Raw genomic sequence first — 26,222 nt, forward strand, 5'->3', positions numbered from 1 at the left:
CACGTGTTATCGGACAAGTCTAGGTATGATTGCTTATCCCTGCAAATGCGTTACAATTGGCAAGAGACAAAAACTCCCTTAAAATCATTCGCAAATTGCTTCTCCTGACAAGCACTTCAATCTTTTATTAAAGATCCTCCGAGTTACAAAATGCCATCCGTAGTGCCGAGATACGGTCATGTGATGCAGCTTTTCTTCAGCCTCTTTTTGGGCCAGCGATCATTTGGGCGAATTGTGGGCGAAATGTCAAAAATAGTGCTCGGCGATCATCTGGGCGATAATCGGGCGCTAGTTTCCATTATAACCAGTATTCTCGGCCTTGCACAAGGCTGATGTCATATTTAAGTTTAAAAATAGGCCAGGCGATGCAGCTCATTCCTGTATGGCAAAAGTTGTGCCTGTGGTAAATGGGCGAGAATCAAGCGCTAGTTTCCATTTTTCATCAAAAGTGGGCGATAGCCTGAATCACAGCGCTTATATGGGCGCTAAATGGGTAATGATGTACTAAAAGTCTAACCCCGTTTAATTCTGTGTAAACCAGGGTCCTTAACACAAACTGATACACGAGGCTTAATCTGAACCAATGAAGGCTCCAGATGGACCTGGTGCACATTTTGGGACTGCGTTAGATAATCTCTCAGATTAGCAACATCTATTTCTCCCATAAACTGACTTGTGTCCCTCGTGACCAAGAGTTTACTCTTGTTACCCAATATCGAGATGTGTAATAGTGTAACAGTAAACCCACTTTCCCCACACAAGAGGGCGCCTGTGTTACTCGTTCCTTCCAAAAGGAGGATTGGTCAGCACTTTAGTGAGATGAAGCCAGATATAAATCATTAAGCTGCTTTATTTTACAGTCAGCAAAGAGTAACAGCCATAATTAATGTAATTTTACTTTAAGTCTCGGCCTGTGTCTGTGTGTGTTTCTGTGTCTATCTGTATGTCTGTGTGTGTGTGTCTGTCTGTCTGTCTGTGTGTCAGTGTGTGTGTGTCTGTATGTGTATCTATCTGTGTCTGTGTGTTTCTGTATGCCTGGGTGTGTGTCTGCGTATGTGTCTGTGTGTGTTTTTGTGTGTGTGTCTGTCTGTATGCCAGTTTGTGTCTGTCTGTGTGTATGTGTGTCTGCGTATGTGTCTGTGTGTGTCTGTGTGTGCGTCTGTGTCTGTGTGTGTCTGTGTTGGAGTGTGTGTCTGTGTGTGTCTGTGTCTGTGTGTCTGTGTGTGTGTCTGTATGTTGTGTGTGTGTGCCTGTGTGTATATCTGTGTGTGTCTGTGTCGGAGTGTGTGTCCGTGTGTGTGTGTCTGTGTGTGTGTGTGTGTCTGTGTGTGTGTTTGTGTGTGTGTCTGTGTCTGTGTGTGTGTGTCTCTCTGTGTGTCTGTGTCTGTGTCTGTGTGTGTCTATGTCTGTGTCTGTGTCTGTCTGTGTGTTTCTGTGTGTGTGTTTGTGTGTGTGTCTGTGTCTGTTTCTGTGTGTGTGTCTGTGTGTGTGCGTGTGTGTGTGTATGTGTGTGTGTGTGCGTGTGCGTGTCTGTCTGTGTGTCTGTGTGTGTGTGTCTGTGTGTGTGTCTGTGTGTGTCTCTGTGTGTGTCTGTGTTTGTGTGTGTGTCTGTGTGTGTGTCTCTGTGTGTGTGTCTGTGTGTGTGTCTGTGTTTGTGTGTGTGTCTGTGTCTGTGTGTGTTTGTGTGTGTGTCTGTGTTTGTGTGTGTGTCTCTGTGTGTGTCTGTGTTTGTGTGTGTGTGTGTCTGTGTGTGTGTCTCTGTGTGTCTGTGTGTGTGTCTCTGTGTGTGTCTCTGTGTATGTGTCTGTGTTTGTGTGTGTGTCTGTGTGTGTGTCTCTGTGTGTGTGTCTGTGTTTGTGTGTGTGTCTGTGTCTGTGTGTGTTTGTGTGTGTGTCTGTGTTTGTGTGTGTGTCTCTGTGTGTGTGTCTGTGTGTGTGTCTGTGTTTGTGTGTGTGTGTGTCCCTGTGTGTGTGTCTGTGTGTGTGTCTCTGTGTGTCTGTGTGTGTGCCTCTGTGTGTGTGTCTGTGTGTGTGTGTCTGTGTGTGTGTCTGTGTGTGTGTGTTAAGGACAGAGATTCAACATTGTTAAAGCAGCACACAATTCTCCAGGCAGACAAGGGCAGTCAGGCATGCCCCAACATGTAGTCGAACCCAGAGGGGGAGTTCGACAGAGACAATGGTAAGTTGAACGGCGATTCATGCCAATGCAAGGGACAATGCGGCCAGTAATGGGGCCATCAACACCTATTAAGGGCGCACTCAAGGACAGTCACAGGGGCAGTCAGGGATGATCGACTGGCAAGGGGCCTTTTGTTTCCAACAACAGCTCATGTTGGAGGCGTGGAGGCACACACTCAGCCGGAGTTTGCAGAGATGAGCAAAATACTTGCAGAAATTGCAGAAATGAATGCTGGGGGAAATCGCTGGAAGCTGAAGTTCAGCGAGTTCATGTGGAGCACATATACAATTCATACACCAAGATGCCACCGATAATGATGAAAGTGCTCCTCAATGGCATCCCAGTATCAATGGAGCTAGACACGGGGGCCAGCCAATCTCTGATGGGTATCAAACAGTTCGAAAAGTTGTGGGCGTCCAAGGCCAGGAGGCCAAAATTATCACCGATTGACGCACAGCTACGAACTTACACAAAGCAGATAATTCCGGTGCTAGGCAGCGCCACGGTAGTCGTGACCCACAAAGATTCGGAGAACAGGTTGCCACTCTGGGTTGTCCCAGGGGACGGTCCCACACTACTAGGGAGGAGTTGGCTTGCTGTCATGAACTGGAAATGGGGCGATGTCAATGCAATTTCCTCTGTGGAGTGAGTATCATGCTCACAGATTTTGGACAAATTTGACTCATTATTTCAACCTGGCATTGGCACTTTTATGCGGGCCAAGGTAGTGATTCACATAAACCCGGACGCCAGGCCAGTACATCAGAGCGGTGCCGTACGTGATGCGGGAAAAGATAGAAGGCGAATTGGACCGCCTGCTGAGGGAAGGCATCATCTCGCCAGTTGAATTCAGTGACTGGGCGAGCCCGATTGTGCCGGTGCTCAAGGCGGATGGGTCGGTCAGGATATGTGGTGATTACAAGGCCACCATCAATCGAGTGTCACTCCAAGACCAGTACCCGCTACCGAGAGTGGAGGACCTCTTTGAGACGCTATCCGGTGGCAAACTTTTTTCAAAATTGGACCTGACCTCAGCTTACATGACCCAGGAGCTGGTGAGTGAGTCGAAGAAGTTGACCACCATCACGATACACAAGGGGTTGTTTGAGTACAACAGATGTCCGTTCGGGATTTGCTCGGCCGCCGCGATCTTCCAACGAAATATGGAAAACCTCCTCAAGTCGATTCCAGGGATGATGGTTTTTCAGGACGGCATCCTCATCACGGGTTACGATACTGAAGAACACCTCCACAACCTGGAGGAGGTGCTATGCAGACTGGACCGGGTAGGGCTGCGACTGAAAAAGGCGAAGTGCGTCTTCCTAGCTCCAGAGGTAGAATTCCTGGGGATGAGGGTAGCAGCAGATGGGATCAGCCCTACTGCGTCCAAGATGGAAGCGATCCAGAGAGCACCCAGACCCCGTAACACCTGGGGCTCCTGAACTATTTTGGTAACTTTCTTCCCAAATTGAGCACGCTGCTAGAGCCGCTACATGTGCTCCTAGGCAAAGGTCGCGGATGGGTCTGGGGGACAGCCAGGAAAGGGCTTTTAATAGAGCACGCAATTTGTTATGTTCCAACAATCTGTTAACGCTATATGACCCATGTAAGAAACTTGTGTTAACGTGCGATGCATCGTCCTATGGTGTCTGGTGTGTGTTGCAGCATGTCAATGCCAAGGGTCAGTTACAGCTAGTAGCTTATGCCTCCAGAAGTCTGTCTCAGGCAGAAAGGGGCTACGGGATTGGAGAAAAGGAGGCGCTCGCATGTGTATATGCAGTAAAGAAAATGCACCAGTACCTGTTTGGCAGGAAATTTGAGCTGGAGACAGATCACAAACCCCTAACGTCCCTTTTGGCCGACAACAAGGCCATAAATGCTAACGCATTGGCCCGCATACAGAGGTGGGCACTCACGTTAGCTGCATATGACTATATAATTCGGCACAGACCGGGCACCGAAAACTGCGCCGATGCACTCAGCAGGCTCCCACTAGCCACCACTGAGGGGGCTACCGAGCATGCTGCTGAGATGGTCATGGCTGTTGAAGCTTTCGGAAGCGAAGGCTCACCCATGACAGCCCGTCAGATTAAAGTCTGGACAAATAGAGACCCGCTATTGCCTCTAGTCAAGAAATGTATCCTGAATGGGGACTGGGCAGCCACGTACAGGGCATGCCCTGAGGAATTTAAACCATTTCACAGGCGCAAGGATGAACTTTCGATTCAGGCCGATTGCCTACTGTGGGGAAACCGCGTAGGCATGCCCCAGATGGGCAGAGAGGTGTTTATCAGAGAACTCCACAATGAGCACCCGGGCATTGTCATGATGAAGGCAATTGCCAGGTCACATGTTTGGTGGCCAGGGATAGACGCAGATCTGGAACTTTGTGTTCGCAGGTGCAACACATGTGCCCAGCTGGGCAATGCGTCCAGGGAAGCCCCCCTTAGCCCCTGGCCATGGCCCGCCAAGCCTTGGTCACGCATCCATGTGGACTACGCAGGTCCTTTCATGGGAAAATGTTTTTGGTTGTAGTTGACGCCTACTCCAAATGGATCGAATGTGACATTTTAAATTCAAGCACATCCTCTGCCACGATAGAAAGTCTACAGGCAATGTTCGACGCCCACGGTCTACCGGACATCTTGGTCAGCGACAATGGCCCGTGCTTCACAAGCACTGAATTCCAGGACTTCATGGCAGGCAATGGAATTAACCATGTCAGAACGGCACCGTTCAAGCCGGCCTCAAACGGCCAGGCAGAACGAGCAGTGCAGATAATCAAACAGGGGATGTTCAGAATCCAAGGGGGTTCGCTACAAAGCCGCTTATCACGCTTCCTGTTGGCCTACAGATCCCGACCACACTCGCTCACAGGGGTTCCACCCGCAGAGCTGCTAATGAAAAGGACGCTCAAAACCCGATTATCCCTTATATACCCCACCATGAAAGAAATTGTCGAGAGCAGGCGCCAGTCACAATATGACTACGATGACAGGAATGCGAGGGCGCGATGTATTAGAAACATAGAAAATAGGTGCAGGAGTAGGCCATTCGACCCTTCGAGCCTGCACCGCCATTCAATGAGTTCATGGCTGAACATGCAACTTCAGTACCCCATTCTTGCTTTCTCGCCATACCCCTTGATCCCCCTAGTAGTAAGGACTACATCTAACTCCTTTTTGAATATATTTAGTGAATTGGCCTCAACAACTTTCTGTGGTAGAGAATTCCACAGGTTCACCACTCTCTGGGTGAAGAAGTTTCTCCTCATCTCGGTCCTAAATGGCTTACCCCTTATCCTTAGACTGTGACCCCTGGTTCTGGACTTCCCCAACATTGGGAACATTCTTCCTGCATCTAACCTGTCTAAACCCATCAGAATGTTAAATGTTTCTATGAGGTTCCCTCTCATTCTTCTGAACTCCAGTGAATACAAGCCCAGTTGATCCAGTCTTTCTTGATATGTCAGTCCCACCATCCTGGGAATTGATGTAAATGACCCTGTTTTTGTCCTCAACTACGCTGCAGGGCCCAAATGGCTCACAGGCACTGTGATTGCCAAAGAGGGAAATAGGATTCTGGTAGTTAAACTTACCAATGGACAAATCTGCCGCAAACACGTGGATCAAACAAAAAGGAGGTTCAGCAACCTCATAGAAGAAGCAGAGGAAGAACACGATAGAGAGTTCACTCCACCACAGGTGACCGAACATCGGAACCAAAGGGAGGAGAGCCCAGTCACAGTGGGCAGTCCGGACAGGCCTGAGGCACCGCAAACAGCAGACACTCAGGCCAGCGCCCAACAACCAGAGCCCCAACTCAGGCGCTCTACAAGGGAGCGTAAACCACCAGAGACTCAACCTGTGATCCCAATAAGACTTTGGGGGGGAGGTGATGTCATGTATTCAACCAGCATTGTAACCCATGTATAATCTAACCTAAGTTGTACACCTTGAGAACAATGACCACTAGGTGGTGAACTTGTGGGAGACACTCCTAACCTGGACCTTCAGGTATAAAAGGGGAAGCTCCACCCACTTCCATCACTTGAGTGCTAAGGAATAAAGAACAGGTCACAGACTGACATTCACTCAAGCATGGGCCTCATGTGCGTTTATACTGTGTAGTAAGGACTTATCACCCGGCCCCTCCCTCCCTCTCTCTCTCTCTTCCCTCCCCCCTACCCCTCTCTCTCCCCCACCTCTCTCTATCTCGCTCTCCCCCCCCTCTCAATCTCTCTCTTAGCCCCGGCCTCACTCTCTCGCTCTCTCTCGCTCTCTCTTCCCTGGCCCCCTCTCTCTCTCTCTCTCTCTCTCTCTCACTTCCGTGGCCTCTCACTATCCCTCTCTCTCTCTCTCTCTCTCTCTCTCCCCTGGCCTCTCCCTCTCTCTCTCTCTCTCTCTCCCCTTCCCCCCCTCTCTCTCCCCACCCCCCCACCCAATCTCTCTCTCTCTCTCTCTCTGTCTCTCTCTCTCACTTCCGTGGCCCCTCACTGTCCCTCTCTCTCTCTCTCTCTCTCCCCTGGCCTCTCCCTCTCTCTCTCTCTCTCTCCCCTTCCCCCCCTCTCTCTCCCCACCCCCCCACCCAATCTCTCTCTCTCTCTCTCTCTCTCTCTCTCTCTCTCACTTCCGTGGCCCCTCACTGTCCCTCTCTCTCTCTCTCTCTCCCCTGGCCTCTCCCTCTCTCTCTCTCTCTCTCCCCTCCCCCCCTCTCTCTCCGCCCCCCCCCCACCCAATCTCTCTCTCTCTCTTCTCTCTTCCCCGGTCGCTCCCTCCCTCTCTCCCTCTCTCCCTCTCTCTCTCTCTCTCTCTTCCCTGGCCTCTCCCTCTCTCTCTCTCTCGCTCCTCCCCCCTCTCTCCCCCCACCCCCCCGCCAATCTCTCTCTCTCTCTCTCTCTTCCCCGGCCCCTCCCTCCCTCTCTCTCTTTTTCTCTCTCTCCCTCTCTCCTCCTCTCTCTCTTTCTCTCTCTCTCTCTCTCTCTCTCTCTCTCTCTTCCCCCGGCCTTGTAAGTGGTTTCTCTCAGGTGTTTTCGAAGCACCCCACTTTACAATAGTTCTAACGCTGGGAATTATTACTGTACGGAACAGAGGAGGGTACCTTGGTCCAAGTATCGGCAATGCTTTTATTAAAGTTAAAGCACACACCTCTACCCAGTAAAGCCACACACACCCTGGTGTGTAAAACAAACAAGTGCAGTATAATACACAGTGCGGCCTGTCTAAACAGGCCCCTAAAACGAAGTACCCACGTCTAAAACAGCTCCCCTGTAAACCCCTAAGAATTTGGTTGGGAGAACGCATGATAACCCTTCACACCATGGCTGGGATCTTAAAAGATGTGCGTGCAGAGATGATGCTCACCCATTCGTTGGCTTACTCGCTGCTTCTTCCGATGAAAAGGTGTCTCTTCTGGTTTCTTCTCTCTGTCCCATACGGAGGGTTGGATTCTTGTCGGGGTGAAGCAACGAGGCAAGAGAGAGAGCTGTGACCCACATGGCCTCTTTTATATCCCAAGTTCGTTTGCCTTTTCAGGCTGAATAAAGTTTGTTTCGAGAGCTTCCTGTGGGAGTGTCTTCTGCTTTTAGCTCAATAAAGTTTCTTCCTTTGTTTGTTCCTGTTTTTCCAGCAATGGGTTTCGCTTCCGAGCAGTCTGGGTTTACTCGCTTTCTATTGTTCTGGTATCTCATCCAGGTAATGGCTCCATCACTGATCAGTTCACTTGCTGAGTTCACATTGCTCAACAAAACATAGTCCCTCTGCTTATCATCTGCGACGAATTGCCTTAGCTTGGCCATTGTCTTCCCAGAACCCCGGCCCATCATTCTAAGTCCAACATGGAGCAGTAGCCGGGCCCCTCCCACAAACAGCTTCCAGATTTTTCCCTGCGGTGAGAAAAATATTAAAACGCAAATCCTTGGGGATTAAAACACAATGTCCAGATCCTTGGGATTCGATGCGTACCGCCTCATGCACTCTCTCTCTCTCTCTCTCTCTCTCTCTCTCTCTCTGTCTCTTCCCCTTCTCTCTCTCTTCCCCCTCTCTCTCCCCCCTCCTCTCTTAATTTCTCTCTCTCTCTCTCTCTCTTCCCCCCTCTCTCTCCCCCCCTTCTCTCTCAATCTCTCTCTCTCAATCTTTCTCTCTCCCCCGGCCTCATTCACTCTCTCTCTCTCTCTCTCTCTCTCTCTTCCCCGGCCTCACTCATTCTCTCTCTCTCTCTCTTCTCTCCCCCCATCTCTCTCTCTCTCGCTTCCCACCCTTCTCCCAATCTCTCTCTCTCTCCATTCAACCAGCCTCACTCTCTCTCTCTCTCTCTCTTCTCCAGCCTCTCTCTCTCTCTGTCTATCGCTTTCTCTCTCGCTCTTCCCTGGCCCCTCCCTCCTAGCCTCCCTCTCTCTCTTCCTCTCCCTCTCTCTCTCTCTCTCACTCTTCCCCCGGCCTCACTCACTCTCTCTCGCTCTCGCTTCCCCACCCCCTCTCTCTCCCCCCCCCATCTCAATCTCTCTCTCTCTTTTCACCGGCCTCGCTCTCTCTCTCTGTCTCTCTCTTTCTCTCTCTCTGTCTCTCTCTTCCCCGGCCCCTCCCTCCCTCTCTCTCTCTCTCTCTCTCTCTCTTTCTTGCTCTCTATTCAACCGGCCTCACTCTCTCTCTCTCTCTATCCCTGGCCTCTCCATCCGAGCCTCCCTCTCTCTCTTCCTCTCTCTCTCTCAATCGCGCTCTCTCAATCTCTCTCCCTCTCTTTCTCTCTTCCCCATTCTCTCTCTCTCTTCCTCAAATCCCCTCTATTTCCCCCCCCCCCCCCACCGCCTCTCTCTGTAAAGTCCTGACCCTGCAGTACAGACTCACACGAGGCACATACTGAAGTCAAGGTCACTCAGGACCTGCACCTTTATTACACAGCTCTCGAATGCCACACTTGCCTGAGACCTGTCCTTATATACCTGTCTGGGACAGGTATCCAGTGTCTCCTGCAAGTGTACCCCTGGTGGTAAGGTAAGCTTGTGGTTACAGGTCATCTCTGGTTACAGTCATGTATAGCATGGTAAGATACAGTTATGTACAGTAGTGTGAGATACATGACATCACCCTCCCCCAAGGTCTTATTGTCTTTATAGGTTCAGTCTCTCAGGTGGTCTACGCTCTCGCGTGGACCGTCTTAGTTGTGGTTCAGTTGTTTGCCTTGGTGCCTGTTTTTCTTTCGGTGTGATTAAGGTATCTCGCCTGGGCTGTCTGTTTCGTTCAGTATAATTGTTGGTGTCTCGCCTGGGCTGTCTGTTGGGATTGCCCTTTCCTCAGGTCGTTCCTTCTGTCTGTCCACCAGGTGTGGTGTGAGTTCCACATTGTAGTCTGCCTCTGGTTCAGCAGTGTTGTTGGTAAATCTACTTTTGACTTGGTCTACATGCCTCCGGCAGGTTTGGCCATTGTCCATTTGTATCACCGGTAGCCTGTTTCCTTCCTTGCCTGTTACTGTCCCTGCAAGCCATTTGGGACCCCTGCCATAGTTTAGCACAAACAATTTGTCCCCTATCTCATTCCACCTCCCCCTCGAATTTTGGTCATGGTACTCAGTTAGCTTATGGCGCTTTGCCTCAACGATTTCATGCATGTCTGGGAGGATTAATGAGAGCCTTGTCTTTAAGGTCCGTTTCATCAATTGTTGCGTGGGGGGAACTCCAGTCAACGAATGCGGACAAGATCTGTATGACAGCAGCAGTCGCGACAGGCGGCCCTGTAGCGTGGGATCTTGGATTTTGAGCATGCCTTGTTTAATGATCTGCACTGCTCGCTCCGCCTGGCCGTTGGAGGCCGGCTTGAACGGTGCATTCCTAACATGATTTATGCCGTGGTCACTCATGAAATCTTGGAATTCTGCGCTGGTGAAGCACGGACCATTATCACTGACCAATATGTCAGGAATGCTGTGTGTTGCGAACATGGTTCCAAGGCTTTCCACAGTGATGGAGGTGGTGCTCGAGTTTAAAATGGTGCATTCGATCCACTTTGAAAATGCATCTTCAACTACGAGGAACATTTTGTCCATGAAAGGGCCCGCATAGTCTACGTGCACCCGTGACCACGGTTTGGTGGGCCAGGGGCTCAGGGGGCAGTACTGAGTTGGGCACAAGTGGTGCACCGTCGGATGCAGAGCTCCAAGTCCGCGTCAATGCCAGGCCACCAGTCGTGGGATCTGGCTATGGCCTTCATGAGAACGATCCCCGGGTGCTCGCGGTGGAGCTCCCGGACAAATGCCTCTCTGCCTCGCAGAGGCATAACTACTCAGCTGCCCCACATCAGGCAGTCTGCTTGTAGTGACAGCTCATGCATGCGCCTATGGAAAGGTTTGATCTCCTCGGGGCAGGCATCGCGAGCCTCTGCCCAGTCACCAAGTTAAGACACATCTTTTTACTAGGGATAACGTGGGGTCGCTGGTCGTCCAGGCTCTGATTTGGCGAGCCGTCATGGGCGAACCTGTGGACTCAAAGGCATTGATTGCCATGCCTATTTCACAGTCCTGTTCGTCAGACCCTTCCGTGGTCGCCAGGGGTAGCCTGCTAAGCGCGTCGGCACAATTGTCTGTGCCTGGTCTGTGCCTTATGGTGTAATTGTAAGAGGCCAGCATAAGTGCCCACAGTTGAATGCGTGCCAAGGCGTTGGCGTTTATTGCCTTGCTCTCGGATAGTAGGGACGTGAGGGGCTTGTGGTCGGTTTCTAACGCGAACTTGGCCCCGAAAAGGTATTGGTGCATCTTTTTGACACCATACACACACGCGAGCGCCTCCTTCTCGACCATTCCGTACCCGTGCTCCGCCCGCGAAAGTGACCTGGAGGCATAAGCTATGGGTTGTAATTTGCCCGCACTATTGACATGTAAAACGCACCTGACCCCGTACGCTGACGCATCACATGTAAGAACTAGCTTTTTACCTGGATCAAAGAAAGCCAAAACACTGTTGGAACACAGAAGGTTGCGTGCCTTGTTGAAGGCGCGTTCCTGGACGTCCCCCCGAAACCAATCGCACCCCTTTCTGAGTAGCACGTGGAGAGGCTCCAGCAGAGTGCTTAAGTTCTGCATAAAGTTCCCAAAGTAATTGAGCAGCCCGAGAAAGGCGTGCAGTTCTGAGACATTCCGGGGCCTGGGTGCCAGGCGAATTGCTTCGGTTTTGGACTCTGTTGGGCGGATTCCATCAGCGGCAATCCTTCTGCCCCAAAATTCAACCTCGGGCGCGAGGAACAGGCATTTGGATTTCTTAACTCTTAGGCCTACCCGATCCAACCGCTTTAGTACTTCCTCCAAATTGCGGAGATGGGAGTCAGTGTCCCTGCCCGTGATAAGTATGTCGTCTTGAAATACAACCATCCCCGGGATGGACTTGAGCAGACTCTCCATGTTGCGCTGGAATATGGCAGCTGCCGACCTGATGCCGAATGGGCATCGATTGTACATGAAAAGGCTTCAATGTGTGTGGATGGTGGTGAGTAGCTTAGACTCGTCGGTCAATTCTTGCGTCATAAATGCAGATGTGAGATCTAGTTTTCAGAAAAGTTTTCCTCCAGCCAATGTGGCAAATAAGTCCTCCGCTCTGGGCAGCGGGTATTGGTCCTGTAGGGAGACTATGTTTATGGTACATTTGTAGTCCCCACAGATTCGTATGGATCCATCAGGCTTCATGACTGGGACGATGGTACTTGCCCAGTCGCTAAATTCCACGGGTGAGATAATGCCTTCCCGCAGAAGCCTGTCCAGTTCATGTTCAATCTTTTCCCTCATCACATAGGGCACAGCTCTAGCCTTGTGATGGACCGGTCTAGCATCCTGTCTGATGTAGATTTTGACTTTAGCCCCTTTGAAGGTGCCCACACTTGGCTGAAAGAGATGTTCAAATCGACTTAGAACTGTTGAGCAGGAGGTCTGTTCCTCTGACGACATGGCGTGAACATCATCCCATTTCCAGTTTAGTTTTGCCAGCCAGCTTCTCCCCAGCAGTGCTGGGAGATCTCCGGGGACAATCCACAGGGGAAGTCGGTTCACTGTCCCTTTGTGTGTGACTGAGAGCATGGCGCTGCCAAGTACTGGGACAATTTCTTTGGTATAGCTCCTTAGTTTGGTGTCGACCCTTGTGAGCTTTGGTCTGTCTCTTTTGTGTGGCCACAGCTGTTCAAATTGTTGAGCGCTCATGAGAGATTGACTCGCTCCCGTATCCAGCTCCATGCTAACGGGTATCCCGTTGAGTAGGACCCTCATCATTATTGGAGGCATCTTGTTGTAAGAGCAGTGGCCATTGATCGTGTTGACCCACTGTACCTCGGTGTCCCAGGTACTGTCCCCACTTCTGGTCTGCTTTCCGACCCTTGCGATTCATATACCAGCCGAGCTGCCATTTTTCTGCACATGCGGGCCAGATGCCCTGTATAGTCGCAGTTTCTCCAAACAGCCTGCTGAAATTGACATCCCCTTGATGAGTGCCTTTCCCCACATCACCAGCACAGACCGCTTCCATTGTTTCCAAAGGATGAGCTGTGTCTGGCTGATCTCTCTTGAGCTTCTCTCAGTTTGTAGTTGATTGCTCGCATTGTGGGTTGATGAGGTGTGAACGGCCGTTCATGTGGCCCTTGATGGCTTCTGGTGCCACTGCCTGCTGTTGAGGGCCTGCTCTCCTGCCTTTGTCTGTGTGTGGGGGTAGCGGCTTGATTCATGCTGTGAACCCCTTGTTCCAATGTTTCGTTAGTTGTCGTACCCGCAGTGTAGATCAACCTCGTTTCTTCTTCTCCTGCCAAGAATGTCTGTACAACCAGTGCTGCTGCCTCTAAGGTCAAGTTCTTGGTCTCTATGAGCTTTCGGAATATGCCTGCGTGGCCTATTCCTTCAATAAAAAAGTCTCTCAGTACTTCTCTCCTTAGTTCATCGGAGAACTCACATAAACTAGCCAACCTCCGAAGTTCCGCCACAAAGTTGGGTATGCTCTGGCCCACACAGCGTCTGTAGTTGTAGAACCTGTGTCTGGCCATGTGTAAGCTGCTCGCTGGCTTCAGGTGGTCTCTTACCAGTGTGCTCAACTCTTCAAACGACTTGCTTGCTGGTTTCTCAGGTGCCAGCAGGTCCTTCATTAAGGCATATGTTTTCGAGCCACAGCTGGTCAAGAGATGGGCTCTTCTCTTGTCTGCCTTATCGTCGCCTAACCAGTCTTTGGTTACGAAGCTTTGCTGGAGCCTTTCTATAAAGTCCTCCCAATTATCTCCAGCATTGTATTTTTCATCTGAGCCGTTGGTTGCCATTCTGTGGGTTCTGTAATCCCATAACTTGTCGCCACTGTTTAGTCCTGTCCCTGCAGTACAGACTCACACGAGGCACATGTTGAAGTCAAGTTCACTCAGGACCTGCACCGTTATTACACAGCTCTCGAATGCCATACTTGCCTGAGACCTGTCCTTATATACCTGTCTGGGACAGGTATCCAGTGTCTCCTGCAAGTGCACCCCTGGTGGTTAGGTAAGCTTGTGGTTACACCGTCATCTCTAGTTACAGTCATGTATAGCATGGTAAGATACAGTTATGTACAGTAGTGTGAGATACATGACACTCTCAATATCTCTCTCTCTCTCTCTCTCTCTCTCTCTCTTCCCCGGCCTCCCTCTCTCTGTCTCTCTTTGTCTCTCTCTTACCCAGCCCCTCCCTCCCTCTCTCTCTCTCTTCTCTCTCTCTGTCTGTCTCTCTTCCCCCTCCCTTCTCTCTCTCTCTCTCAATCTCTCTCAATCGCTCTCTCTTCCCCCAGCCTCACTCACTCTCTCTCTCTCTCTCTTTTTCTCCCCCTCCCCTACCACTCTCTCTCTCTCTCTCCCCCCTCTCTCTCTCTCTCTTTCCTGGCCTCTCTCTCTCTCTGTCTCTCTCTCTCCCCTCTTTCTCTCTCTCTTCCCCCCTCTCTCTCTCTCTCTCTCTCTTCATCCAGCCTCACTCAATCTCTTACTCGCTCTTTCTCTCTATCTCTCTCTCTTTCCCCCCTCTCTCAATTTCTCTATCTCCCTCTCTCTCTTCCCCGGCCGCTCCCTCCCTCCCCCTCCCTCTCTCTCTCTCTCTCTCTATTCAACCGGCCTCACTCTCTCTCTCTCTCTCTCTCTCTTCCCCGACCCCTCCCTCCCTTCCTCCCTCTCTCTCTCTCTCTCTCTTCTCTGGCCCCTCCCTCCTAGTCTCCCTCTCTCTCTTCCTCTCTCTCTCTCTCTTTCTCTCTCTCTTCCCCCGCCTCACTCACTCTCTCTCTCTCTCTCTCTCTCTCTTCCCCACTCTCTCTCTCTCTTCCCCAACCCCTCCTTACTTCCCCACCTCCCTCAATCTCTCAATCTCTCTCTCTCTCTGTTATTGTGTCTGCAAGCACTCTCTCAATGACTTCACGAGGCAGGGGTATGGTACTTAAACTGTGAAGCCTGTAGTCCCTTATTGCAATTCCTAGAGTGAGGACACCAAGAGGTAAGCTCCCTTTTATACTGGGTTACCTGCAGTGTGTAGGTGACCCTTAGGTCTCCAGCAGCAGTATCCTCTGGTGTACAGGTAAGGTGTGTACAGGGCGAAGATAAATTCAATGTTACAGTACATCATAACATTGTAGGCATGCATACATAACAACACTCCCCCCTAAGCATTTTTCAAGTCCTTATTGCCATGACCTGGGGAGGTGATCAGTAGTGGGTTGTGGGCGGTTGTGCTGAGGGTTGTGTGGGTACCAGGGTGTGATCCCTGTGCTTGAGGCTGGCCTCATACATTTCCACCCCCGCCCCCCCCCTCACACACAGACCATGTGGGTGTCACTGTTGTGGGATCCCTCTGTGTGGGAGCCAATGCAGCAGTGGGTAGGGTACAAGCTCTGTAAGTGTGTGGTGGTAGGCAGGGCCACAGGGCTGTGTGGACTCCTTGTCTTCCAATTGGGATGAGGGCCTGGTCACCCCAGGGTTCGCCAGGGAAGCTGGAGGGTACTGGCCTCTTGCTCCTGGTGTTGGCCCTGGTGGCCAGGGGGTGTAGGGCTGGTCTGGGGCAGGTTGCCAGTGGTGGTGGCTGTGCTGCCCATTGACCACTGTCCCTGTAGTGGGTCTGCTCCCACTGGGTGTGTGTGACCCATTCCTGGGGCATCACATTTGTCCCAAAAGTCCAGGCTACCTGGTCAGGTAGCCCACTGGACCTGGGGGTCTCCCACGGGGGGATACCTCGGGCATTTACATTGTACCTGTAGAACCCGGTGTCCTTTAACAATCTACTGCCTGTATACATGACACATTGGCTCTGTTCATACATAGTCGAGTCTACATTGTTAACTCTCTTTACATTGATAATTACAGCATTTACATCACTTTCTTGTATCTTGGTCTCTCCATACATGGTTACATTTGTCATTTTAAAATTTCTATCATCATCATTAGGCATTACAAACTTGTTCTTAACCTTACTTACCACAAGCATTCATTACATTTTTCTCATCAGTTACTCCGGCATCACAATTCAACGTTACATTATCATACCTGCATTTGCTAACTGCATTTTTAACTTTAAAGTCCTTGTTATCTTTAGAGTGAAACTGTCCCTTTAAATTCTTTGGGTTACCGGTCTCCTTTAAGGGGCCTTCCAATCCGGTTCGCCGCTCGGTGCCACGTGTCACTCCTCCAACGCTGCCCCTCGTGATCTGGTCACAGCCATTTTGATTTTAGGTTCTTCTCCTCAGGTTCATAGAAACATAGAAACATAGAAAATAGGTGCAGGAGCAGGCCATTCAGCCCTTCTAGCCTGCACCGCCATTCAATGAGTTCATGGCTGAACATGAAACTTCAGTACCCCCTTCCTGCTTTCTCGCCATACCCCTTGATCCCCCGAGTAGTAAGGACTTCATCTAACTCCCTTTTGAATATATTTAGTGAATTGGCCTCAACTACTTTCTGTGGTAGAGAATTCCACAGGTTCACCACTCTCTGGGTGAAGAAGTTTCTCCTCATCTCGGTCCTAAATGGCTTACCCCTTATCCTCAGACTGTGACCCCTGATTCTGGACTTCCCCAACATTGGGAACATTCTTTCTGCATCTAACCTATCTAAACCCGTCAGAATTTTAAACGTTTCTATGAGGTCCCCTCTCATTCTTCTGAACTCCAGTGAATACAAGCCCAGTTGATCCAGTCTTTCTTGATAGGTCAGTCCCACCATCCCGGGAATCAGTCTGGTGAATCTTCGCTGCACTCCCTCAATAGCAAGAATGTCCTTCCTCAAGTTAGGAGACCAAAACTGTACACAATACTCCAGGTGTGGCCTCACCAAGGCCCTGTACAACTGTAGCAACACCTCCCTGCCCCTGTACTCAAATCCCCTCGCTATGAAGGCCAACATGCCATTTGCTTTCTTAACCGCCTGCTGTACCTGCATGCCAACCTTCAATGACTGATGTACCATGACACCCAGGTCTCGTTGCATCTTCCCTTTTCCTAATCTGTCACCATTCAGATAATAGTCTGTCTCTCTGTCTTTACCACCAAAGTGGATAACCTCACATTTATCCACATTATACTTCATCTGCCATGCATTTGCCCACTCACCTAACCTATCCAAGTCACTCTGCAGCCTCATAGCATCCTCCTCGCAGCTCACACTGTCACCCAACTTAGTGTCATCCGCAAATTTGGAGATACTACATTTAATCCCCTCGTCTAAATCATTAATGTACAGTGTAAACAGTTTGGGCCCCAGCACAGAACCTTGCGGTACCCCACTAGTCACTGCCATTCTGAAAAGTACCCATTTACTCCTACTCTTTGCTTCCTGTCTGACAACCAGTTCTCAATCCACGTCAGCACACTACCCCCAATCCCATGTGCTTTAACTTTGCACATTAATCTCTTGTGTTCGGCCATGGACATTGAGAATCCACTTCATTCGATGATGTTCTTCCCTTGGAGTTCTGTCCCGGCCCAGAAGGTGGAGTCTGGATGTTTGGTTTTGGTGATCTCGTCACGGTGTTGTGAAGTCATCGCCACGCAGTCGAGCTGGACGGTGGGATTTCTAGGTGTAGCGATGGATCCAAGTTTGGGACTGCGTGGGATGTGGATTGTTGGAGCCCGGAGGCCGTCGTCACTTGACCAACTTGGACCTGCTTCATCCAACTTCTTCCCAGCAACGTTGGATCATCGTCAGCAACGGTCCACAGGGGGATTTTGTTCATCACGCTGCCCTGGGAGGCCTGGAGGCCCACACTGCCAACGACTGGGATTTTGCCTTTGGTGTAGGTGAGCAGCTTCGCTTGGACAGGAGACAGTTTTGGTCATTTGGCGGGATTGATCCAAAATTTTTCAAAGGTCGTCTGGCTCATCAAAGACTGGCTCACCCCTGTGTCGATCTCCATCGAAACTGGAACTCTGTTGATGTCTACTTCCATCTTCCACTGTAAGGGGTGGTCCCGGGAGTCAGGTTCACCTCTGACCTTCTGAGTGGTTCGAATTGCTCCCACTCCCTGGGTTCTCGACTCTATATTTATTTGGGGGATGTGATAAAATGCAAGAGACAACTGGTTTGGTGTAAAAGAAGTTTGGTTTTACTAAAGACAGGAGAATACAATGTCGAACTTATAATCACTTATAATAAAGAACAGTATATCACAATTCAAAGGGGTTACAATGTATAATACACCTCCCAGCTCCCAATACCTAACACTAACTAGATTAGACTCCAGGGCAAACAGGGACTATGCTCACCAATCCTTTACTAGTAGTTAGCGGTGGTTCACGATTTCGGGGTTCGCTGGATTCTGAAGGTTCTACTTGCCGTACCCCGAACATCGTAGAAGACTTCCTACTGTGCAATCTTCAGTTGGGTGGTGTCCGCTGATGTGGTAGGGTGCGTTTGGATCTATGGGGTAAGTACCCACTTTCTTTCATTAGAAATAGGTTCAAGGTCTCTTTAGGTAATGTTTTCACCTGTTGGTAGTCAGGACTTCGATTGTAGAGTGGAAACTTACGATTCTTCGGTTTTTTCCTTGTGGAGTTTTGTTTCAAAATTGGCCGGTTGCAGTGGATTTTGGTGGTACCACATTGGCTGTGGTCGGTTGCTGCCGCGATGGTGATGTTCTTCCTTCCTTTTCGATTTCAGGATGTCGAGACTGGAAAAGTTAGTTACAACTGCTGCGGTGGTCTCTCTCCCTTCTTGATGCTAAGCATCCATAGCAGTGTCTTCTGAGGCAGTAGCATAGCATTTGTTAAAAACAGGGCCCAGTTCTACTGTTGGGGCTGTCCTAATCTTCGCGCCAAATAAGTCCAGACTTCTTTGTTTAATTTTGGCAGGCCCAAAAATTCTTTGTCATATTTTGGCGGGCTCATTAAAAATGTTAACTTGACTTGAGTATGTCGATCTTCTAAATCTGTTTCTTGATGAAAATATTAGCTTGGTATTTGCAATGTCTGTCTGTGCTTGGGTTTTTCCATGCGGGCTGGATGGGCCTTTGTTATTATGCATACACTGAAATGGCTTTCCAGATTCAGGTTGATGGTTAGCTAGCTCTGGGTTAATTGTTGCTATGTTAATATCTCCTGTGGAGAAGGGTTTTCGAATATCCAAAATTCTCCAGACAGTTTACTTTGGTTTCAATACCCCAGACAGCTTCAATACTCAAACTGGTTTCTTTGTAGGATGGTCATCCTTTAGTTCTCTAGCCTTGCCCACACAGACTAAATTTGTCTCGTAAAATTCCAAATTTGATTAAAGTTCGTAGTTTCTTCCATGTGTACTTTAGGATTTCAAACTTTCTGAATTAAATTTCCTTTCCAATGAGTCCAAACACCATGGCGGGGCGGGGCTTCCACAAATGTTGCCCCCTTCAGTCCCCCCTGTGACACTCTACATACTTGAGTGTCATGCTAGGTGAGCAAAATTCCTGATTTCCCGAGAGTCAACCTTACCTGTATTTAACTAGCTAAAACTTTAACGTGCATCTCCCTTTGAAATGCAATGTAGTTTACAGGCAAATACAGTCATTACAATTCGGTTACAGCATAGAGGGGTCCGGCGCCCCACCAGCACTCTGTTTTCACAGTAAAATAAAGGCACATAGTCAAACACATTCTTAGATATTCACTTAAAATAAAGGTACATAGTCAAATACAATTTTAAGTAACATTCCTACAACATTCGATGTCTGTGTTTATACAGCAGGTAAACTTAAAACAAATCAAACATGGTAACATGGTGTCACCCCTCTCTGCGCGATCCCCAAGTTCGGCCAGGGAGCGTACAGCACCCTTTGGTGCCTGACCTGACGGCCTCTGCGTTTCATTCGGCAAGTGAGCCACCATAAGTAAAGAATAATCGCAAGTTGACAGACAACCAAAATGTGGGAAGCGATTCGGATCCAGACTGGGACCTCTATATTTCTGAAAATGTCCCACCAAGGTGGAATGGTGATCTCTAGAATCTTTCTCCCTATCTCAATGGTTTTCTGTTCTAGAGTATAGAAATGTTTTTGTGAGATTACTACAGCTGCTAGCAGAGCGGTAAAATGTTCGGGTAGAGAGGGAATTGCATAGCCAAAATGTACGACATAATCCTGCAGGTTTGTAATGTTTTCCTTCACAGTGAGCTGGACAGTGGAGGGTTCAGGAATGGGGACAATCCGTTCCTGGGCCACTTGAACTGATGCCTCAGGTTTAAAGCAAAAACTGCTGTCACTTACCGGACACCAGAAGTGTCCATGTTGGTAGTGGGGTGTACTGGTGGTGACACAATATGTCCCAGCTCCTATGTGTGCTACCTGTGGAGGGACATGGTCTCGTGCCATTACCTCCATGGTGCAGTTAATAGGCTGTGCGCCAGCAGCTTTAAACCCACACTGTGACTTAGAATGGGCACTCAAGCACTGGGGACACAGTATTACGTGTGACCCCGGCTCCGGCACCCGGAGAGGTCAGTACCTGTTACAGCGTGCTCCCACTTTATGACATAGGGTGGGACCGCTGCAAAACGAATGTGTGCACCTCCTTGAATGACTCCAACGTTCTCCATCCTGTATACTGGTGCGGGTCGGGCAGTGCTACCCATGACTGGCATCCTTAGTACTATCCCCATAATGGTGTGGTTAGATTTCCCACAATCTACTGGGACAGGGTAGGCTTCAGAGGCTAGGCGGAGCTGGCACGGGCTTAGTGAATTGCTGTATGGGTGGAGGGCTGCGAGGTGCTTGTTATTGATCCAGTAGGGGACTAAACCTTGTTTTAAATCCTCCAGGTTGTTGCGGCCCTCGCCCAACAACCCTGCCCCATATAATACGCACACCTCATTCTGTGCAGCCTGGTCGGAAGCGTTTCTATCCTCCCGTATAAGTGCATTCACTGTCGGTGCATGTTTTTCCAGCTCAGCCACTATTTCTTTTAAATGGACCATCATAGCCTGGTCCTCGTGTAGCTCTGAGCCCACTGCTGTGTTTTCCTGTTTCAGCATCTTTCTCAGTTGGTTCTTTAAACCATTTATCTGCGTTTGTAGTTCTATATCATCCAGGCTATTTATCACAGAGGACTCTGTATTATATGCAGTAAAAATGTCGTTCAAGGTTCCCCTTCTAGGTCTCCCTGAGCCCATGGTGTCCCTAGAGTTTAGGGTGCTTAGATCTGCTTTGTCTACATTCCCAAAGTCTAACTCGGAAAATTTCTTGAACATTTCTCTAAGTAGGGCCTGGTATAGCTGCTCTGTTTCCTTCAGGCACCATGCAGGTAAGTGCACCTTGGTAAGGTTTAGAATAACTGAAGCTACAGCATAGTGTACCCCCTGGGATAACACCTTTTCGGTCGGTACCAATACTAATCCGTTCCCAGGTCCCTTGGTGGTGGTCGGACACCTTTCTATTACTGTGCGTACTGGTAGGGTTGTGGATAGAGGTTTCTTAATGGGTGCTCTAAGTTCGGTGGCGTTAATTGGGAGTGGGGAGTGTGGGACCGCATACCCGTGTAGGCTAGAGTCCCACCCCATCCCTTCTCCCTCCTCTTGCCATTGCCTGGCGAAGGCAATCGATATGCCTGCGGGCAGATCTCTTCTGACCACCACATGCAAACGTAACTTCCCTGTTCAGGCTCCCACCACTTGTTCCAACACACCTTCACTCCTCCCTGTGTCCCCGTAATGGTACGGTACGTGTCATTACCGAGTTTTCTGCAGTGAGATTCCTGGTGCCCCGCGTCCTTGCTCAGCTTCCTGAACCACCACCATCTACCCAGGGGAATCTGCCCTTTACAAGTCAAACACACACGTTTTCCCTCCGTAACACTGACCCGCGCAGCAACGACTCGTGTCCTGGGGCATGGAACTGAGGCCTCCCCATAGGTAAACCCTTCCTGGCTGGAGTAGCGAGTGGAATTAGATCCCATCCACCCTGGCCACCTTCCCTCGTGGGCGTAAACAGCGAGCTCCTCCACACCCGGTGTGCAGCCCCTTGCAGTCATGATCGGTGCTTCTCTCCTGAGCACCCATAAATGAGGGATTCTTCCACGTCTCCTCGGCTGTCGCTGCTCATCCTTATCAGGGTGAGCAGGAACAAGACCCTTCTCATGTTGTTCTCCTTCCTGTAGGGGCACATAAAGTAGATTGTCCAGCCCTGAGAAAAGCTCTCTGGCTTGACAAAAGTGACCGAGTTCCAATTTGGGCTCATTTCTTCTCAGACACACAATACAGTATTTAATTGACTGGCTATCTTATTCAGTTCCTTATGGAACTGGTGTCTGTTTTTAACTTTTGTCTCACAGCCGTTTTACTCTTATCTTACCGGTGCTTCCTTTAATAGCTATACCGGTAGATTCTTTCTACTCCCAGGTATTACCCGGCCTGTGCCTCTTTTAATAGCTGCACAGGTGGATTCTTTCTCTTACCCCAATAACTATTACATATGTCACTATAATTTCTCAGATAATCCCACACTACGCTAGATCCTTACTAAACATACTTAAATTCATATCGTCCTGTTTAAGTACATCTGTCACTGTCTCCAGGTTAATCCCTGTCCTTCTCCTTTCTTCTCTGGCCTCTGGGTTTCCAGCGGGGCTGGTAGTCGGTTGGCCTGTACCACAGGACCCAGAGTGTCCTGACCGGAGGTGGGTCTGAATCCCACACTATTGGGGGAACGTTCCCTCCGGTGCTGCAGCACACCGCTCCTTTGGGGGTGGCTGCCTGGTTCCTTTCATCACCTGGGGGTTCTACCTGGTCGAGGGCTGTGGGCTGGGGACTCCCAATTGGTGGCTGGTCCACCACTATCTCTTCTGGGGGTCCCTCATCGCCCGAGGCTACCGGCTGGGACTCCCTGCTCGCAGGCTGGTCCCTGATCTTAGGTACCCTTTCACGGCTGGTCCCTCTCCCGGGGCTGAACCACCTAAATTGGGGCGCTGGTGACCACGGTGTCTTAGGCCGTGGTGTGCGGGGAGTCCTTCTTAAGGCTCTGGCTGCTGGGGGTGCATCCGAGTCCCCAATGATTGGGGGGATAGCCCCTCCAGTAACACAGTCCACTGCCCCTCGAGGTACAGTCTGTGGGTCTGCCACGTCCCCTGTGGGATTTCCACAGTCGGGGGCTGCTGGCTGGGGTCCTTGTTTTTAGTACAGTTCACTGTTTTTGGCTGTCCCTTGTGCTTAGCTGCTCTCCCGGGGCTAAACAGTTTGCACTGGTTTATGTGGAACCACTTTATACGGCGGGGCAGTTTTATGGCATAGACCATGGGGCTTGCCTTGTCGACAATGTGGTACGGTCCCATGTACAGTGCCTCAAAGACCCCTACTCTAACGTAGTTCCTCACCATGACCTGGTCCCCTATCTCCCACTCGTGGTGTTTGCGGGGCTCTAGCAGCAGTCGGTTGCTCCGATGCTGTTTTCCCATGTTGTTAGCAGCCTGCCACTGAATCTGTTTAAGGTGTTCAAACAGATTCCTGACAAAGCTGTCCCAGCTCGCTTCCCTAAGCTGACCTTCCGTGAGTCCCGGGGCTAACACATGGGTGGGGGTTCTCATGGCTCTGCTGGCCTTGAGCTCGTACGGGGAGTACCCCGTACTCTTTGACTGGCTGGCCCGGATCCCCATGAGGACCAGTGGAAGGACCTCTACCTACCTCTTGGGTGAGTCTCCTGTCTCTTTATGTAGCCTTTCTTTTATAGTGCGGTTTAAACGCTGCACAGGCCCAGATAACTGCAGGTGACATGCCATTTCCCTTGGATGCCGAGCACTTTAAGGGTCTCCTGCATCACCTGCCCGGTGAAGTGGCTCCCTTGATCGGACTCCACGTATTGTGGTAGTCCCCATTGGGAGAACACTTCTCTGACCAGGATCCTGGCTGTTCCCAGGGCAGTGGCTGTTCGGCATGGGACGGCTTCCACCCATTTGGTGAATACGTCGACCAATACTAGGCAGTACTTGTAACCTCCCTGGGCAGTGGGTAGGAGCCCGATGTAGTCGATCTGGTCGACTGCCAGGGTCCCTCTACCCTCCTGATATGTCCCGTAGACACCTTTCTTTTCTGGGGGTCAGGGTTGTTGGCTGCGCACACCAGACAGCCGGCGCAGAACTCGCGGACATCTTCCCTGAGTCCTGGCCACCACCCTGCCTGTTCCACTTGTTGCCAAGTGGTCTCAGGTCCGGGGTGTCCTGCTCCTGGACCCTCGTGGGCCAGTTGGAGGGATTCTCTCTGGTGTTATTGCGGTATTATCTATTGCTCCCCCCTGAACAGCATGCCTTCTTTAATGGCAATTGCTGCAGTGCTACCGTCTACTCTTTCCCCTTTTGCTAGCGTGTCCAGGACAGTTTTGAGGACAGGGTCTTGGGACTGAACCGTTTTTAGGTCTGGGGGCAATGCTACCCCAGCCCTAGCTGTCATCCCAATCCTGCCCCTAACCGCTGCAATGGGTCCTGTTTTGTACGGTTCCAGAGCTTGCCCGTGCGGGCCCCCAGCTTGGCTAACATGTCAGCCTGCTGGTTTCCCTCGCTACGGTGTTCAGTGGTGGAATGTGCCTTCACTTTATGTATATAGATCTTCCCTTCCTCCCCCACGGTTCTCATGATCTTTTCCAGTCGGGGCTTAATTGCCTGGGGTCTCCCGTCTGCAGATGTGTATCCGTGACGGGACCAGATAGTCAGGTACTCCGTACACGAATTGCATGTGAACATACTGTCCAAGCAAATTGTGTAGGAGGTGGGGAATTCTTTGGGGTGTGTGACTACGTACACCACCGCAGACAGTTCAGCGTGCTGGGCGCTCATAGTTTAATCACCAGGGCAATGCCTGCCTCGGGGTCATAAACTCCGCAGCCTGTGAGTCGTTCACCCGCAGATACTGTGCTTGAACCGTCCACATAGATCTCTCGGCCTGTAGGTGTAACCCAGCCCGAAAGCCTATGTTAATTTCCCATACCCCTTCTATGGAACACCGGTGGGCTGTCCCTGGATAAATCATGTTGGCTGTGAGTCTTGGCTCGCAGAGACCCTTTATCCTTAGGTCCATTTGAGAGAGGAGCAGGGTCCAGCGAGCAATGCGGGCACTGCTCACTGTCCCATCCTTGATTCTCCTGACCAGGATCATTTGGGTGGGCGTATGGTGGGTGAGGAGTGTGATAGGGGAGCCCCCTGTGAAGATCAGTGATCTTTTCACAGCCCAGTGAGTGGCTAGGAGGTGCCGCTCACAGTTGGAGTATCCCTTCTCCATGTCCGTGAGTATCCTGGAGCAGTAGACCACTGGTCTCAGCCGGCCGTGCCGCTCTTGGAGCAGTACTGTGCTCAGACTGTCCCCACTGGCTGCTACCTCCAGGAAAAATTCTTTACCCCCATCGATGGCCCCTAGAGCTGGCGCGGTCTGCAGGTCTTTCTTGAGTTGGATAAATGCTGCCTCGCAACCTTTGTCCCATTCCCACTCCACTCCCTTGTGTAGGAGTCGGAGCAGAGGGGCTGCGGTGGCTGCATAATCCTCAATGAAGTCTCTGCAGTACCGGGTTAGCCCGAGAAAAGATCTTACTCCTGTCACTGTGTTGGGGGCGGGTAACTTCTGCATTGCTTCCCATCTAGCTTTGTCAATGGCCCTTCCCCCAGCGCGCACAGCCAGTCCCAGGAATTTTACTTCCTTCAGGCCGATCTGTGCCTTCTTGGGGTTTACTTTAAACCCTTCTTCTTTCAGCAGCTCCAGCAGTTCAGCCAGCAGTGGGCCATGCTCCTCCCCCTGATCGGTGAACAGGAGCAGGTCATCCACATACTGCACCAACTGCTGGGGTCTGCTGAAACTCTTTAAACAGTTGGCCATACATTGGTGGAAAACACTGGGGCTGTTGTGGAAGCCCTGAGGGAGACAGTTCCAAGTGTATTGCTGCCCTTTAAAGGTAAAAGCAAACTTGTACTGATCTTCTCTTCTTAAAGGTATGGCCCAGAACCCGTTGGAAATATCCAGCACCGTGAAACTGGTCACGGAGGCTGGGATACTTCCAGTGAGGTCGGCGACAGCAGCAACAGTGGGTGAGTACTCAATAGTCCACCGTGGCTCTCCAGGAGTTGTCCGGTTTCTTAACCGGCCACAATGGAGAGTTCACATGGATAGCTATTGGTCTCAATACCCCCTGTTTAACCAGCGAACCCAAGGCTGTTTCCATGTCTGCCTCCGCCTCCCTGGGGAAGTTATACTGGGGTCAAGTTTCTGCCTGAGTTGCTCCTGTTTTTTTGGAGCAACTGGTTTAGAATGGAGCATCTTAGAAATTGCAATTCTCGGCATTTAGTTTGCTCCAGTTCTCGTCAGTTAGAACAGTTTCAGTTTGGAACAGATTTTTTTTTTCAAAAGGGGGCGTGTCCAGCCACTTACACCCGTTTTGAAAGTTTAGGCAGTGAAAACATACTCCAAACTAACTTAGAATGCTGTAAGTGTAGATTTTTGTACGCTCAGAAAAACCTTGCCTACACTTAGAAAATCAGGCGTAGGTTACAAATCAGGCGTAGGGAATGGTGGGGGGGGGTTTAAAGGGAAGTTTACAAACATTAAACACTTCAGTTTTACAAATAAAGAGCCATCATCAATAATAAATGATAAATACAT

Source organism: Pristiophorus japonicus, chromosome 2 (assembly GCF_044704955.1).
Source record: "Pristiophorus japonicus isolate sPriJap1 chromosome 2, sPriJap1.hap1, whole genome shotgun sequence".
Taxonomy (NCBI): Eukaryota; Metazoa; Chordata; class Chondrichthyes; family Pristiophoridae; genus Pristiophorus; species Pristiophorus japonicus.